Source organism: Ananas comosus, linkage group 2, assembly GCF_001540865.1.
Source record: "Ananas comosus cultivar F153 linkage group 2, ASM154086v1, whole genome shotgun sequence".
NCBI lineage: Eukaryota > Viridiplantae > Streptophyta > Magnoliopsida > Poales > Bromeliaceae > Ananas > Ananas comosus.
In genome coordinates this window covers 4145254-4162553 of record NC_033622.1, presented here as the reverse complement: position 1 = coordinate 4162553, position 17300 = coordinate 4145254, and the positions used below count along the sequence as shown (strand labels likewise).

Below are 17300 nucleotides of genomic sequence, written 5' to 3'. Positions count from 1 at the left end.
TATATAAAACAAAATTAAGAAAGCCACACCTCAATAATCCACATCGGTTAGGAATGAGAATGTGATTGCGTATATAAAAGACTTAGACAATAGTAATAATAACTAAGTTTAAGTATTTTGAGCCAGTGTTTTGGCCCAACGAGTTATTGTTGCTAGTGGGGTGGATCGTTACATTTGGTATGAGAGCCAGTTCACCAACCAAAAATATGTGGCAAGTCTCGGCCGAGTTAGAGTCTGAAAGACAAGGTGATAGGCTATGCCGGAGTCTGAATGACAAGATAATTGGTTATACCAGGGTCTGAATGACAATGCCAGCGAGATGAGTCTCACATCGCCTGATGATCTTGGGTTGTGTGTGTGATTGGACTGACGAGAACGTCAGGTCCTTAACCGGGGGAGTCTGTCACACCTCAATAATCCCACATCGATTTTGTGAGGAAGTGAATTCTCGAAATACGAGAGTTAGACTTCATGCAAAATCGATCAAGGGTCGTGTTGGTGTACTTTGGAAAAGCCAAAGATGTTAAAATCACCAAAAGTACTTTGAAAATGAGTCCACGAGAGCAAATAGTGCAAAACCTGCACTGGAGCAAAACTGCTCTCGGGGACCGGTCCCTGGTAGGGAGGGACCGGTCCCATCGGCTGGTGTTGCGGGGTTGCTTGATGCAACCGGTCCTTGGCAGGGAGAGACCGGTCCCCGAACGTGACCCCAGCGAGAAAAGCCAAAATTTGGCTAAGTCCCGAAAATTCTGCTCTCGGGAACCGGTCTCTAAGGAAGGAACCGGTCTCCCGAGGACCGGTCTCTCTGGGAGAGACCGGTACCCGAACGCGTGACTCGAGCTGAAGCTCTCGGGGACCGGTCCCAAGTCGGGGAGACCGATCCCTCTGGGCGAAAAATGCCCAGTAACAGGCAGTGCACAGAGATGAAAGTTGAGGAACTTATTGGGATATTGTTACAATAGAGGGCTTATGGATCCCCCTCTCTCTCCCTCAGCCCTTCATTCCTCTCTCTCACTCTCTTTCTCCCCCTCTCTCTCTCTAGAAAGAAAAGTGAAGAAAGAAGAAGAAGAAGAAAAGAGAAGGAAGAAAAAGAAGAAAATAAAGGAGAAGAAGAAAGAGATCAAGCTTGGGAAGCTTTTGGACCTCTTCCTCTTCCTCTCTTCTCTCTTTGAAGCTACAACAAGAGGTAGGCTTCTAACCCTAGTTGTGGAATTTAGGGTTTTTGGGTTTTAGCTCTTTGGATGGGATCAAATGGATCCCTAGCACCATGAATGGTGAGATTGGAGCTAGAATCTAGGGTTTTGAGATGGGTTTAGCTTGATGCTAACCCTAGGGCACCAAAATGGGGTTTTTGGAAAAGTAGAGGATCGATCTCATTTGACCCTCCTCTAACCTAATTGCTAGGTGCCTAAACGCGGGGGCGAAGTCGGATTTGATATTCGTTGAGTGGGTCAAGAGCTATCGGCAAACTAAGGCCGATTGAGCATCGTTTGGACCAAGAAAACCGAGACTTCGTCGTAACGTCCGTTGGAGGGCATTTCTAGAGCCTTCATACCCTCAAGAGGTGGGGGGTGTCGTCCCGAAACATCCGGATTTCTTTCTATGTCTAAGTTAATTATGTTGATCATATTGCGCTAGAGGAATAGTAGTTGTACATTTCCATTTCCTTGCATGCTTTCTTGGTAGTGTAGTGGGGTAAGCTTGACACGTGGACTAAGATAGCATGAGGATTGGGTCTTGTGACATAGAATCCTATAGCGGCATAAAGAGCCGAACTTGGACATAGCCTAGTAGAGTGGCATTGAATTAGTGTGGTAGAAGCACTATGACATGAACGAGTGGTATGTAGAACAATTGAGATATTTACTACAGTGACTGAACGAGTAGCATCGAGTCTAGTGTAGTAAACTTGACATGAACCTAGGGATAGTAGAGGTCCCAACATTGATTATATATCATGATTGTGCAGCGGAGGCACATTGACCCTAGTAGAGAGGATATCCTCTTGAGAGGATTGGATCATACTCACTAGTCTGTTTTCGCTTGTCGATGGTCGCTCCACCGAAGCACGAGTCTCCGGAGTATCTCACAGGGTTGTCCCGCAGACGGTCTTGGTGTGCGAGTGCAGTTTCTCCTCACTTATGAGATTGAGAGTGAGTCGAAGGTTTAACCTACGGGTTAACCAAGTAGATTGGGTAATAAACATGAGATACATAGTAGACTTGCATTATTACCTCGAGTAGACATAGTGTATGTTGTAAATTGCATTGCTATGTACTTTTATATACTCATGACATGATTTTAGCATGATAGTAGTTGTTGCATGTATTATCATTATTGATGGCATGATAGAATAGTTGCAGTTCATTTTTATATATCTATCTATCTCTCTATATGTGCCAGCTTAGACCTAGTGGGAAAACCGGCGGTGTCGGCGGCCGAACCCACTGGGAACTATATTTATATAGTTCTCACCCCATGTGGTTTTGAGGTACAGGTACACATAGAGGTGAGCCGAGCGAGGACCGCAGCAAGGGCATAGTGCCCTAAGTGAGCCTAATTAGTAGCTTTTCCTTTATGCATTAGAGTACCCTCGTGTACTAGATGATGTTTTGGATAGTTATTGGCGAGCTACTTGTATTTTGAGAAAAACATGTATTTACAGTTTGGAAGACGGAAATGTAATATATTCAAATGATGTAAATGTTGAATGGTTGTAATAGTTAGACTATCTCTCTTTATACACTTGTACATTCACTTGTGGTTCTTGCTCTTAGTTATAGTGCACTTGTGTGCATCGTATCGATCATGTATGTTATTTAAGCATTCCCTGGGCGCTTAACTGTACATGATCTGGTTGCTTGGCCTTGGGCGGACAGGAGAGGTGCTGTCCGTTCGGCGGTTCGTCCGGCGCGCCCGAACCGTGCCAAATTAGTAGTGGATTCGGGGCGGGGCGTGACAGGTTTGGATAGTAATAATAACTGAGTTTAAGTATTTTGGACCGGTATTTGGCCCCAACGAGTTATTGTTGTTAGTAGGCTGGGTCGTTAAACGACAACATTTTATTTGGCATTGTTAAAAACAAAGAATCTTAGATCTTGTTTGATATTGATATTTTTTATTTTTTAACCACACATTCTATATATATATCAGTAAATAAATTTTTTATCATAGTTGATTAATTTAGAATGCATCATGCTCAAATGACAGAGGCTAACTCTTCCAAAAAATAGAGAAGCAATAATAGATTACTTTCTAATCTTTAACTTTAATCCCAAATAGAAATTTTTTAGTACAAAATTTGACAAAAACACCACATTCACTCCACTCTTTATATAAAATTTCTATTTGAAAAACAAGAAAATATAATAATAATGCTGAACAAAAGCCTTTATTAGTCTTCTTCTCAGTTTTTTAGATTGTACATTATATTAGTTGTCCACCAGGTACTCCAACTCTATTAACAACAGAATAAAGGCAACATCGCTTAAATAACTAATTTTAATACTAAAAATTATATTTATTAAATTTAGTTATTGTTCAATAACTAATTTTAGTCCAGTTTCAGAAAATCTAATCTTTTTAAATAAGAATAAGGATGTGTGATTATATGATATCACTTTTTCAATAAATTACGATGAGAAAAAAAAGAAGAAGAGATATTTATGCGGTTCAGGGATGACGTGGTGACTGTGGTCCACTTAATAGTTCCTCCAATAATTCTGCCGTGTACGTCCTGAGTGCGCATTGCTATCAACCAGTCCGTTTCACCCTGACGTTTTTTTTCCGAAATTGTTATCAACCAGCCGTTTCACCTGTACTTTTTTTCTTTTTTCTTTTTTTTCGAAATGATCTTATAAAATTTTTTAATTAACTAAATAATTTTATAAAATAAAATTAGTAAATTAACTTTTTTTTTTGCATAGAGGAGTGACTATAAAATTCATTTTAAAGCCGATAAATGATTTATTATTTTTTAATTTTTTTTAAATAACGATGAATCATTCAATATTTTTTTCTTAATATATAAAAAGTGAATGATTTGCTGTTCTTTTCTATTTTTCATATATAACTCTAACCGTCATATAACAACAAATTACATATAATATTAATAATTTAAAAATTCTAAAAATCTATTTATACAATACTAACAACCAAACAAAAATTCTAATAATTTACGTACAACTCTAACCATCTTTTTTTTTTAATATTATATATATATATATAATCCTAATAAACAAATCACATATAATATTAACAATCTAAAAAATTTTAACAGATAATGTTTAAAAAGACGATAAATGATTTACTATTTTAATAAAAAATTATAAAAATAATGATTGTCCGTAGTTTTTTTTTTTGAGTAATGTATAATTTATTATTTTTTAAAAAAATTATTTCCCCCGATTCGATAAAAGAAACATTATTTGCCAAATATCTTTTAGTGCGGGATTGGTGCGGCCTGGGTCGTTGAGTTTACATTATTAGTACGAGACTGTCCGCATTCGCGGGATATATTCGTAATATGCGCGGATTTGGTGGTGGGCCCAGTCTGCATCAGTTTGTTGTTTGGGTTCGGTAGCTGGACGGTTTTGATTTGAGGCTGCTGGCAGACGGAAGCGCATTGCGATTGAGTTCGAAGATCCAAAATAATTATTTTTTTTAATAATAATATTATTATACCAGTAAGTGTTGGGATTGAGTTTGAAGATCCAAAAGAATTACTTTTTTAAACTTTGAGTATTTATTTTAAGCCCTATGTACCACCAAACTCGAGTACTTACATATATTGAATTCCTAATCTAATCACCATGTTGAATATAAAATATTAAAAATATTATTCTATAGTAACTTAATTAATTTTTTTAAAAATAATATTGGTTTACATAATTATACATGGCATGGCAACAGGAGAACATCTTGAGTTTGAAATTTGTCAGACTCTTAACTTTTTCTTTATTTTCTCTCACATTTAATCAGGTTGAATTAATCAAATATGATTGGTATAGTCATTTCACTTTTATTTAATTAGGTGATGTTTGGTTAGCACAAAGTGAAATACACAAAATAACACTTTCAAAAAATGACACCTTTATCTACTGTTTTTTTTTTGCGAAAATAAATATAAAAATTACTTTACAAGAGTAGGTTGAGGGAGTAGGTTATTACTAAATTTCACTTTTTTTTGACTTTGTCTTAAAAAATTCCAAAGTCACTAAAGAGAATTTTGGGCTACTAAGCCTAAGGTACTTTCTAATTATAAAAATTGGTGTCCAAATTTTTTATTTATAAAACTAACTCCTAAGCAGTGAATGATTTACTATTTTTTAAAAGACGGAGAATCTAAAAGTAGTGGATGATACACCATTTTCTAAAAACAGTAAATCATTTATCACTTTCATCTAATTTATATTTTTTCTACGTCGAAACTCCAAAAGATGGATAACATTACACACTAAAAAATATATATATTTTTTGAAGAAAGTTATGAACAATTTACTATATTTAGAAAATAATAATTCATTCACAGACCAAATTTTGCAAATAAATTTTTTGAAGAACTTTTTTTATAATTATAACATCTTTTGATCCTATTAATAAAAAAATATCATCACTGAAAGTTGAGAATCTATGTAATAGATGATATCTGATCTTTATTTTATTCTTTGAATTTAATTTTAACTTAAGAATTATATCTTAACTTTGGATTTGAATTCATCGATGAATCCAATTTTACGATAAATTTTTAATTTCAAATCTACCAATTTAAATTTGAATTTAAATATGTTAACTCAAATTTGAATTCTAGTTTTAAAATTCAAACTTGAATTCAAATATTTAAATTTTAATTTTAATCAGATTAATTTCAGCTATGAACTTCAACTTGACAATTGAGACTGCCAATGAGGCCCACTCGGGCACGTGCAATAGATCTACCAAGCGGGTAAGGTTCCTCCCTGTCCGCACGAAGTAAAAACATATATCGACCTGTAAAATCATATACACGGTATAGATACTATAGGGCATGAGAGTGCATATTACCAAATCTTTTACTATATTCTCTAATAATTTTATTATTGGTAATGGTTGTTTGGTAGATGGTTTGTAGAAATTTAATTTGAGTAAATATTTTGAGAATACTTTTAGTGTTGATCATGACATTGGTGTTAAAAGGAACATTCTTAAAGAAAACTTATCTTATTTATGGCACAAACGTTTAGCTCATATCTCTTTAAATATAATAAAGAGATTGATAAAAGAAAAGATCTTACAAGATCTTGACTTTACCGATTTTGGTACTTGTGTGGAATGTATAAAGGAAAAGCATACTAACACAAATACCACTAAAGGTGCCGGAAGAAGTTCTAAAATTTTTGAGATCATACATACAGATATCTGTGAACCTTTTCCTACTCCTTATTTCAATGGTCAGAGATATTGTATTTCATTTATTGATGACCATTCAAAATACATATATCTCGATTTATCTCTTATTTGAAAAAGCTGAGGCGCTTGATGCTTTCAAAGCTTATAAGGTTCAGATAGAGAAACAATTAGATAGAAAAATTAAGATTGTAAGGTCTGACAGAAGGGGTAAGTACTATGAAAGACAAACGGATAAAGGTCAAATGGCCGATCTATTTGCTCAATTTCTTGAAAGTGAGCCATCATTGCTCAGTATACGATGCCTGGCATGCCACAACAAATGGCGTTGCCGAAAAGAAGAATAGAACACTTATGGACATGGTAAGAAGTATGATTAGCAGCTCTTGTCTTCCATCTTTTCTTTAGAGTGAAGCAGTAAAGACAGTGGTATATGTTTTAAATAGGATCCCATCGAAGACTATTTCCAAAACCCCTTTTGAGTTATGGGAAGGGTGGAAACCTAGTTTAAATCACCTGCATGTAAGCGATGGGCTCACTCTTTCTTCTTCGAGATCAGTGAGTGGATGTCATAAGGTTGTGGCGGAGGCCGAACGACGATGCCATAGAAATTGCCATCACCGTTGCAGCAAGGCATGGGGACGAAGCGATAGGGTGCGATCTGGAGACGATTGACGCAGTACATGGCCTCGAACGGCGGTGGAAGAGGAAGCACAGGGTGGAATCGACTTCGCAACGTGATTCCGAGAATAGGAGGAGGCAAGATCTCCACGAGAGGAAGAAGCGGAGAAAAGAAGAAGTGGGGAGAAGTGAAAAGAGGTGAAAAGATTAATTAACAAGTGTGAGAAATTATGAAATGTGAAGTTATATTCTATAGTTAAAAAATAATCTATACAAATACATTATTTCCCAATATGTATAGCTGACGTGGCGTATTCTCATTTTTTTAGAATTTTTTTCTAACTTTTCCTTTTTTATAGAGGGGTCGTCTATGTGCTCTTCCTCTCTCTCCCCTTCCCTACCTCACCGTCTTCTCATCTTCCCCGTTCTCTTTCTTAACGTCCCCTTTCGCCTTCCCCAACTCTCTCCGCATCTCCCCTTCTCCTCCCTGCCTTCTGTTGCATTTACTCCCTTTTTTCTGGTGGCCCTTTGCCTACCATTCATAGGAGGTGAGATTGGGAAGATGGGAGGGCATGGGGGACTCAACATCTTGCCCTGCGGTGGAATGTCTACAACTACGAGAACCGCGAGGTGTGCTGTAATGAGGAGGCGTGACGCAAGAGGAGCAACTCAAGCGTGAGAAATCCCGCCGCCGCGACGCCGAGTTCTGCCTTGAGAGCCTCCGCCAAGCCCACGGCCTCGTCATCGCTCCTGTCTCTGTCGAGTGCACTGTCGACGGCAGGGGCCCCAAGGATCTGCAACAAGAGATCTCCAATAGCAAGGTCGAGGTCCCCAATGAGTGAGATCTGTCGCTTCTCTATTCCTCTCTTTTAAAGATTAGATTTTTATTCACCCTTTGATGACTTCGTTTCATGTAGTAGTTTTCAAGATTTCAATTTGCAATCTCTATGTGGTCATACTGAGTAAAATTATGTTGAGCTATTTTTGGGTTAAACTAAATGATTGTTCTCTTTTGTTCAATTCGTTGTATTAGAGTAGAAGAATGTTAATTTGCGATAAACAAATGGTTATTTTTGTTTGCTCTTCATAATTGCTCTCTTTATAATTGTGTGTACAAAATCACTGACATTCTACAATGTTTTATCAGCTATATAAAAATGAATAGGGGGGTTAATATTTGAAGCATCTTTTGTAAACAATACTAACATTGAAAATAATTCAGGGATTTGCTTAACTGCTTCAGATCCCGTCGGGGCCATTTTTTGTTTCTGGTTTACTAGATTTAGTTATAGATAGCTGCAGTATATATTTTTGTTTTCTTTTTCTTTTTTTTTTTACTTTCTTACCAATTGACTTGAAGAGAGAATCTTTCTCTCACATGGTACCTAGGTATATAGAATATCCTCAAGTTNAGATACACCTATACTTGAATACACCTATATCTATTATAATTTTTTTTTACTTTCTTACCAATTGACTTGAAGAGAGAATCTTTCTCTCACATGGTACCTAGGTATATAGAATATCCTCAAGTTCTTAAAAAAAAATTATAATAGATATAGGTGTATTCAAGTATAGGTGTATCTGAGTGTGTGTTTGTTGTATATGTTACATTTGAAGCATGTGAACTATGTGATGTACTAATCTTCAATTATTTTAGTAGCCTCATCAAATTTTCACTAAGAAAATTAAGTTGTTCCTATTTTTCCTTGGGTGGCGGATATGAACATCTTCATAGTATTGAATAGTGCCAGTGAATGCTCGAGTTGCTCCAGAACTCCGATCTTGAACCTGATTTTGATATCGAAGAAGATATCGGGAACAAGGCTACTATGGCAAAAGAGGAGGAGCAGCAGCAGAAAGAGGAGGTGCGATTGTGTTCCTTGGCCTTCATCAACTACGAAACCAGCAAGGTAAGGATGCAGAACCCTAAAGATTCTTTTTTATTCGATTGATAATTTATGTTGAATGCGTTGAAGTTTGCTTATTTTTTCTTGAATTTTTTTAAAGATCACAACATTTTTCTTTATAAAAATAAAATAACTGCTTATGTTGATCATGCCTTAGATTTGGTCTCCAAGTGACATGAACTTTAACCTTAGCTCGAATTTTTATTATTATTTTTCAATAGTTGGCAGTTTTATATAAATTAAATATCTTGGTACTTTCTAAATTCATCTATGAATTCAAAGGAAAAATGAGTAAATATGCACTTTTCAAGATCAAATGCCTGCAAAGAACCATAAGAAATTGCATAATTTCAGAAGAAGTTGGAGCTCGATGTTTAACTGAAAAAGGTTAGAAGTTAATATAATTTTTCCTTCTTTTTCTAAAGTTTGAGTGGCTAAGTATACCTAGGGCAAAGTTCAAGGGCTCCTAGCGTAATTTCCTTATTCAAGAACAAAGAGCAGGTTCATTGACAGGATATTCAATTTCTCTTAGGAGACAAGACATTACAGAATAAGTTTAGTCAATTTTTGATGACGTAAGCTTCACGTCTTTGTTGAGTGAAACTTGAGTATCTCCCTCCTTACTATCCTGCAATAAGTATATGAAAATTAGTTATGATAATATTTTTGTTAATTATTCATTTATTTTCTTTTCTCTTACACATGTATCTAAAGTCTCTTGAATTTTTGTTGATCTTACACCAAGTTATTTTACTTTTATATACCCAAAGAAGAAAAAAAATAGAACAGACATGTTTGTCATGATTTGTTCTACAATAGAAGAATGGAAGCTTTTGGTTGTAGAAATTGCTTTTCACTTTTGTTAGAAATTAATTGACTAAATAAGTGGATTATGCAGCAGATCTATATAGTTTAAAAAAATGGGTTGCACCAACATGTTATGTCTTTTGTTCCTTTGTTTTATACTTTTTATGTTGTTTTGAGATCAATTGGGTTTCTTTCGTGATTAATTGATGGATGAAAAAGCAGGGGGGAGAAAAGTTGTGTTCCATATATGTAACTTCTCTCACAAAATTTAATCATTCCGCTAATTTTGCATGGTTTTCTTTTTAGGTAAACTTTAGATTGCCCAACTGTGGTATAGTGCATTTTTATTTTGCCATCCCGTAGTTCAAAAAGTTGCACTTTGCCCTCCTATGATTTAATTTTTATTTTACAAAAAAAATTATTTCAAATAAGGTGATAAAGTGGAAATTTTTGAAAAGCTTAAGGGTGGCAAAATTAAAAATGTGTTAAACAATAGAATAGTTAAGTATAACTTTTTGAACCATGGGATGACAATGTGAGAATGAGTGAAATTAGGGAGGATGTGCAACTTTTTAACTGCTGGGGGTCAAAGTGAAAATGTGCTATTCCGATGGGGGGTAATTTGAACTTTACCCTTTCTTTTTTAATTGATTCAATTTGCTTTCCCACCAATTGTTCCATGGTTAACACTTTCTTTGTTCTCCTTTTGTTTTGGCTAATAAATTTAGCTTTACGCTATTGGAATTATTTTGCTAAAAAAGAGTCTTATAATTATAAATATAAGTTTTCTTTCTTTTATATGTAATATTTGTTTAGGTATCACCGACGTATTCCTGCAGGAAAATGACAAAATTGTCGAAAAATTAAAATATGTACATAGTAAAGTGGAAAAATAGAGCAAGTAGGAACCTAAAATCATAGCAAACATGAGCACGAAGTTATAACTTGCATTTAGAAGTGGTTTGAAGTGAATAAACTGAATTGTTCTGCTAAGAGCTGTAAAATCAGTGCTATTTTTTTGTCAAGCAATGAGAATGTGATAAGAAAATATGGTAATTAATACTGTCAATGGTGGACCTAGATTGAAATATGGCCTTCTCATATTTTGGAGATGCTTCTTTTGTCCACAATTAATTGCTATTTCTTTTTAAGACTTTAAAGGTGAAATTGAGTTCTTATTATTGGTGTAGCACGACAGTTTGTTTATTAATTAACTTATTGCCTATGTGAAAAAACATGTCTTTTACTGTTGGTTTGAGTTTCGTTGAACCAGAGTTGCTTTAGTGACATTTCTTACCTAGTAGGAAAAAAAATTGAGTTGTTCTCTTAAGTAAAATATAAGATTTATATCATTTGTCCTTATAGATCATGTACAACTGAAGCACCCACTTTAGAAATATTGTTCCTTGAAAAGTTACGCCATAAATTATGTAATTAGTAGATACTTTTCTTTTGTTTGGCAGTATTAAGAGTATAGCATAAATATTTGTTCAAAATTTTCGGATGGCAGAAATTTTACGTTTTTCTAATAAGCTTATATATTAAATAAGATTTGATCCTCTCCACTTTTTTCTGCTTATGTCGCTATTTGAGCTACTATGGTTCAGAGTCTGAATTAGTAACTAAACCTATTTACTCAAATGATTTTCAAATTAGGAATATTCTGGTTGGTTTCTAAATAGTTTCTCTATTCGTATATATAAGTGGCAATTAGTTGTTTAACAAAAGACAAAATAATAATATTTTTATATTTTGGAACTAAGCATTTTGATTCGAAATTTTTTATGTTGTGTGAGAAGTTATTAACACTGCCATCTATTATTTCTATTATGGTAATCTTCAATGTGGGTTGAAAATTTTTGTTGTATGCACTGTTTTAAAATTGATTGGATTTTTTATGCTTATATCAGAAAATTATTCATTCCCTTCGTCTATTTATGAATTGCCGATTTAAATCTTCTTAAATTTCTTTCAAAACCCTATGGAATACTCAAAATTTTCACAGCTTTTTCTCTTTTCCTTCTTTCTTATATTTTATAGGTTTGCCATGCTGAGGTAACTTTCCAGTAAATTTATGTGCTAATTGAATGTTCCCTTTTATCCATTAATAATTGAAAAGTGTATTTTCTCGACATTAAGGCTTTATTTTCTTCACCTAAATATATGATATGTGCTTTTGTAAAAGTACTTGATGGTTGCTATAAATTTTATTTTATTCCTTCATGGTCCAACGATGTTGAGTTGCATATCTAAATAGATGGTGAAATCAACGAAAGATCAAATTGTCGTTGCTGTATATTTTATTTGTTTCTATTTGTAGCAAAAGTGTACATTTGACATTTGCTCTTCAGCCTTATATACATTTACGTAGCAATGTACACCAAATGGGATCATTTGTGCTTGCTAAATTCATCGAGAAAAATTAAAATATTATGCATTTGTATGTAATAGATAGGCTAATAAGGACCAAAATTTTTAACTAATCTTTGCCAATGTTTATCGGATACTATTTCTTATTTATATTTGGCATTTTGTTACTTCAATTTAATCTTGGATTTTGGTTCAATTGTTTATACTCTCTCTCTTGGCTGATGCTATTGTATATTAGCTTCCAGCTCAGAAATTTTAATCTATAGTATATAAGAAAAAAAGGATAGTCAAATAAGATAGCAGATCAGCACACTTTTTGCACTATTAGCATACTATAACTGGTAAATAGTTAGATATTAATTGATTAATGTATACAATTATTTTGTTAGTAAGGACTGGGAAATTTTTTTTTACAGCAGCTTAATAAGGAGAAAAAAAATTTGTTATTTTTCTTCAACAATAACTACCCGCCGCAACGCGCGGGTATCTGCACTAGTAATTATTATTACCTACCTGTCCGACTTGAACTTGGCATAGGAGATTTCCCAATTTAAGTGCCAGTCCGAGTCTAAATTAGAGTAGGAATAGGAATATGATTTCCTTATGTAGATATGTATTATTTAATTACTAGATAATTAGGTAGTACTAAATATTTAACAGCATATATTAGAAGAATTGTTGTTCGCTTTATAAAGTATAGATGCTTAAAATTTATAATTTTTAAAAGCAAAAATAAATGCAGCTAACTTGAACTTTAGGGCATTTGGAAATTACTATATAATCTTTGCAAATTTTAATTTTACTATATAGTCTCTTATTTTATTTAATTTTAGTTGTTTATTAGTTTCTGAAAAAGTATTGTATGTATTTGGTGTCTTTTTTTTTTGAGAGAGAAATATAACATGTTATCCGCCTCATTTATTTCTTTTAGAAATAAACTTAGCTGGAAATGTGATTCAGCTTGGATTCAAACTTAGAACCTCGGGTATCAATCATTAAGCATTTGCCACTTGTGCTAGGGACGGTTGGTGTATATATTCAGTGTTAAATTATATGAAACAACCATTATTCTCCAAAAACTTAAACTATGGGCATTGTTTTTAATATTCAATACTCTCCCTCCCTCCCGAGCTTTGAGATATTTTGATAGGTGTTTTTAATATTCAACACTCTTCCTCATATTTAGACTCGAGATATTTTAATAAGTGTTTTTAATATTTAGTACTCTCTTTTATGTCTGGACTCAAATTATCTATAAATAATAATCTATATTAATCCCCGTATTAACTAGCCACATGTCATGTTTAACTTATTTTTAGGCTTAACGAGTAGGGCCTAGCGGTCAGTAATTATTTCATCCTTGGACTTTTTTTTTGTTTCATCGTTGAATCGGCTCAGGTTCCCTTTTCAGGACTTTTGATTGGCGCCGCTTCGATCCGGTTGCTCTCCCCGCTGCTTCGATCCTATGCCCCACCGCTTGGTTCCATTCCCCTACCGCTTCGATACCATCTCTTACTTTCGCCCATCTCCCGTTCTCTCTCTGTCCCACCTACGTCCTCTAGGTTTTCGTAGAAGAGGGTGATGAGCACGGCGGTGGATCCATGGGCAGCGACAGCGGAGGCGATCACCATGACGGTGGAGGCCACAACTATGGCCGTGACGGAGAGGCGAGAGACTTTAGAAAGAAGGGGTGGGGCATGGCGGGGGGCCCTACTGCCGTCCTCCGAGCGGAAACCAGAATCTCTCATCGCGAATCGAAACCCTTCCCTAATTCTCCTCCTCACCCCAATTCGCACTCCCACAAATTGATCAAAAGGGTACCATTGCCCCACCCTCTTTGATCCAATCTTACATTCTTAATTTTGTTTAATTTGCGCAGCGATTTTATTTCTTAATTTCTAGGAAACCCTATCAAGGACAATTAGTTTATGGCTATGGATCTGTTGCATGGAAGGATCGGGCGGGCGAATGGAAAATAAAGCAGTTGGAGAAGATCCAAAAGGCTCATATGGTAGTAGTATGAGAAGATAAAGGGACCCGAAAAAAAAAAAGCAAAAAGCAAAAGCAATTTATAGCAGCAGTTAGAAAAAAATCAGGACTATAGATGTAGAAGCCCAATTCTATGTGCTTGCCGTAGATAACAGCATCATTTGATAGGAAGGTCATTGAGAGGTTGCACAAACACTTTTTAAGCCGAGGTCAAGCTGTTTTAAAAAGTTACTTATTCAATTAAGTGATGAAATACCCAATTCCTGTATTTTGTTAATTTACACATTTTTATGATTTTTTTGACTTTTTTTTCAGGTGCCAGTGTAGATTCCAGGAGCAAGGCATTGGAATTGCTAGAGTTGAGGGATGGTGCTAAGATTCATAACCAAGCTAACCCACTTTTTGCTTCCCCTGATATCCAAGTGTGTTTTGAAAATATAATTTGACTTAAATCCCTTCTGAAATGTAAATTTAAAATTTATTTGCGTTTATGATTAATTTAATTTAAGATCGGTTGCTTTTTTTTATGTGTGCAGGAGATAGAATTTGGTAATTATTGATTACTGTATGTCTGGAATGACTGGGTATGATCTCTAAATAGAATCAAGATACCATTTTTTTAATGCTTAATTTGTAACAACACTTATAATTACTTTAATTTTTTGTTTCCAAGTATTTTTTGTTGCTAAATTATTGATGAAAAATTTGTGGTGTTGTTGATCCAGGGATCATTTTCTTTGAAAGATATTCCAATGAATAGGCCTTCCAAGATCAATTGGTGAGGAGTTTTCAGTGAGAGAATTAATTTCATAAAAGTCCCAAACATACTTCCATTTCTTTTCTTTTTTGTTTATCTTACTTTTAATGTTTACATTGTGTTTAAGTTTTTGTAGTATTTTAGATCTAATTTTGAAGTACTATATGTATGTTTTGATTGTGAAGAGTATAAGAAGTGATGCATTTGAGCAGTTGCCCTTTCAAATAATGACAATATTGTTAAATGATTAGTTCAAATATAAGGAGAAATGTGCTTCTTCGTGAAACGCCTTTTTTTACGAAATTAAATCATTTTGACCTAATTTAGTGATTTATGTATCGACTACACGGAGTATAAGAATTAGTTTATGTATTTGAGAGATTGTCTTTGGGGAAAAAAAAAATATTTTGTGGTGATTAGTTTAGGGACAAGGATAAAAACTTCTTCTTTCAGAAGCACCATATAAATAGAGATATACTTCCAATATAGAGATGTGGCTTATCTAATTAGAAAACTATGTTATACTGTTTGAAGTGAAAAAAAATTTGGGTAAAGTAATTAAAACCGATTAAATTCGGATTCATACAATCCCAATAGGTCTCATGTTGACCGAGAAATCTTGGGGCCAATAATTATAATTTTAATCCACAATAGGCCCATTTATAAATTTGAATTAATGGGCCTCATGAAAGCCCTGTAAGATTTTAGGTCTATATAAAAATTCGGGCCTTATCTCAGTCCAATGAACATTCGTGCCCAACAAGTTTCATCAAAGTGGGCCCAATTTCAGCCCAATTTATGAAATAACGGCCCACATTTTCACCCACATTTAAAAATTCAATCTCGAATACCATATTCAAATTGATTCGAAATTCGATTTCGAATTTCGAACCAATACCCAAAATATCTCTCATTCGAATTTTGAATACCTAACCTTCCAACAACCCATTCAAAATTCAATTTCGAATTTCGAATTTCCAACCAATTTTCAAAATATTCTCCAACAACCGATTCAAAATTCGATTTCGAATTTCGAATCCCTAACCAATTCCCAAAAATCCTCCAACCATCCAACAACCGATTTAAAATTCGATTTCGAATTTCGAATTCCCAACCAATCCCAACCATCCAACAACCGATTCGAAATTCGAAATCGAATTTCAAATCTCCAACCTATTCTCAAAAATCCTCCAATCATCCAACAAGCTATTCAAAATTCAAATTCGAATTTCGAATCCCTCAAAATATCTCTCACCACCCCTCCCATCATAAATACGAAAACCGAAATCAAACATGGGAGAATTTTTTTACGGAGACGATACAATAGACAAAGAACAAAAAAAAAGAAGATAGATTGCTACACTCGTTCCGACATACAAAATATTCAAAAAAAGGAGATATCGTCGAGCCGCGGAAAGAAGGAGGATCGCCGAGCCGCGGAAAGGAGGAGAAATCGCCGAGCAGCGAAAATGAGGAGAGATCGCCGAGCCGGGGAAAGGTGGAGGAATCGTCGAGCTGATTCATCCAATCTGTTATTTGATCAACAGGTAAAGAAAAAAAAAAAGAAAAATAAAGAAGAAGAAAAAAAAATCTCTTTTCTTCCCCCTCATTTTTTTTTCTTTTTTGGTCCTGCGATCGTAGCCATCCATACCATCTAGATGGCTTCGATGGGAGAGCGGAGGGGAATCTTTGATTCCCCGTTTCTTCGGACCTCTCAATACCCCATTCGAAGTTGTTGATGATGGAATGTGTGATCTATATTGCCGCGACCACCCCAACATCGCCGGTTTGATACTTTCGAAAGAAGAGAGAAGGGGAATCTTTGATTCCCCGTTTCTTCGAACCCTTCAATATTTCTTCGAAAATATTAAATCAAATCCGACGGCCGAACAGATCCGTGCCACCGTCAACAACTTCGTCGACGACATCTACAGCATCGCTGGTTTAATACTTTCGAAAGAAGAAGGGAGGGGAATCTTGAATTCCCCGTTTCTTCGGACCCTTCAATATTTCTTTGAAAATGTCAAATCAAATCCGACGGCCGAATAGATCCGTGCCACCGTCAACAACTTCGCCGACGACATCTACAACATCGCCGGGGAAGTATCACCAGAAGAGGGGAGGGGAATCAAAGATTCTCCGTTTTTTCGGACCCCAAATCAGAACCAAGCGGAAATTTCTCCGAACCCCAAATCAGAACTAAACGGAGATTTCTTCAGACCCCAAATAAGAACTAAACGGGAATTTCTTCGGACCCCAAATTAAAATCAAAACGGGAATTTCTTCGGACCCCAAATCAAATCCAATTGGAGAATCAAACGGGAATTTCTACGGACCCCAAATTAAAATCAAAACGGGAATTTCTTCGGATCCCAAATCAAATCCAATTGGAGAATCAAACGGGGATTTCTTCGGACCCCAAATCAAATTGGAAAATCAAAAGGGAATTTCTTCAGACCTCA

The 17300-nt window shown here is 35.1% G+C and overlaps 1 long non-coding RNA gene across 6 annotated transcripts; it reads left to right on the top strand.

Moving 5' to 3' along the window:
- Positions 7379–15066, top strand: LOC109706631. Of its 6 annotated transcripts, none has more exons than XR_002215276.1 (6): positions 7379–7843; positions 8754–8918; positions 13504–13909; positions 14397–14503; positions 14618–14665; positions 14807–15066. It is a non-coding gene; the product is annotated as an uncharacterized LOC109706631 (long non-coding RNA). The 6 variants fall into 6 exon arrangements; XR_002215273.1 differs by having other exon boundaries at positions 8744–8918; XR_002215275.1 differs by lacking the exon at positions 7379–7843 and adding an exon at positions 13995–14290 and having other exon boundaries at positions 8459–8918.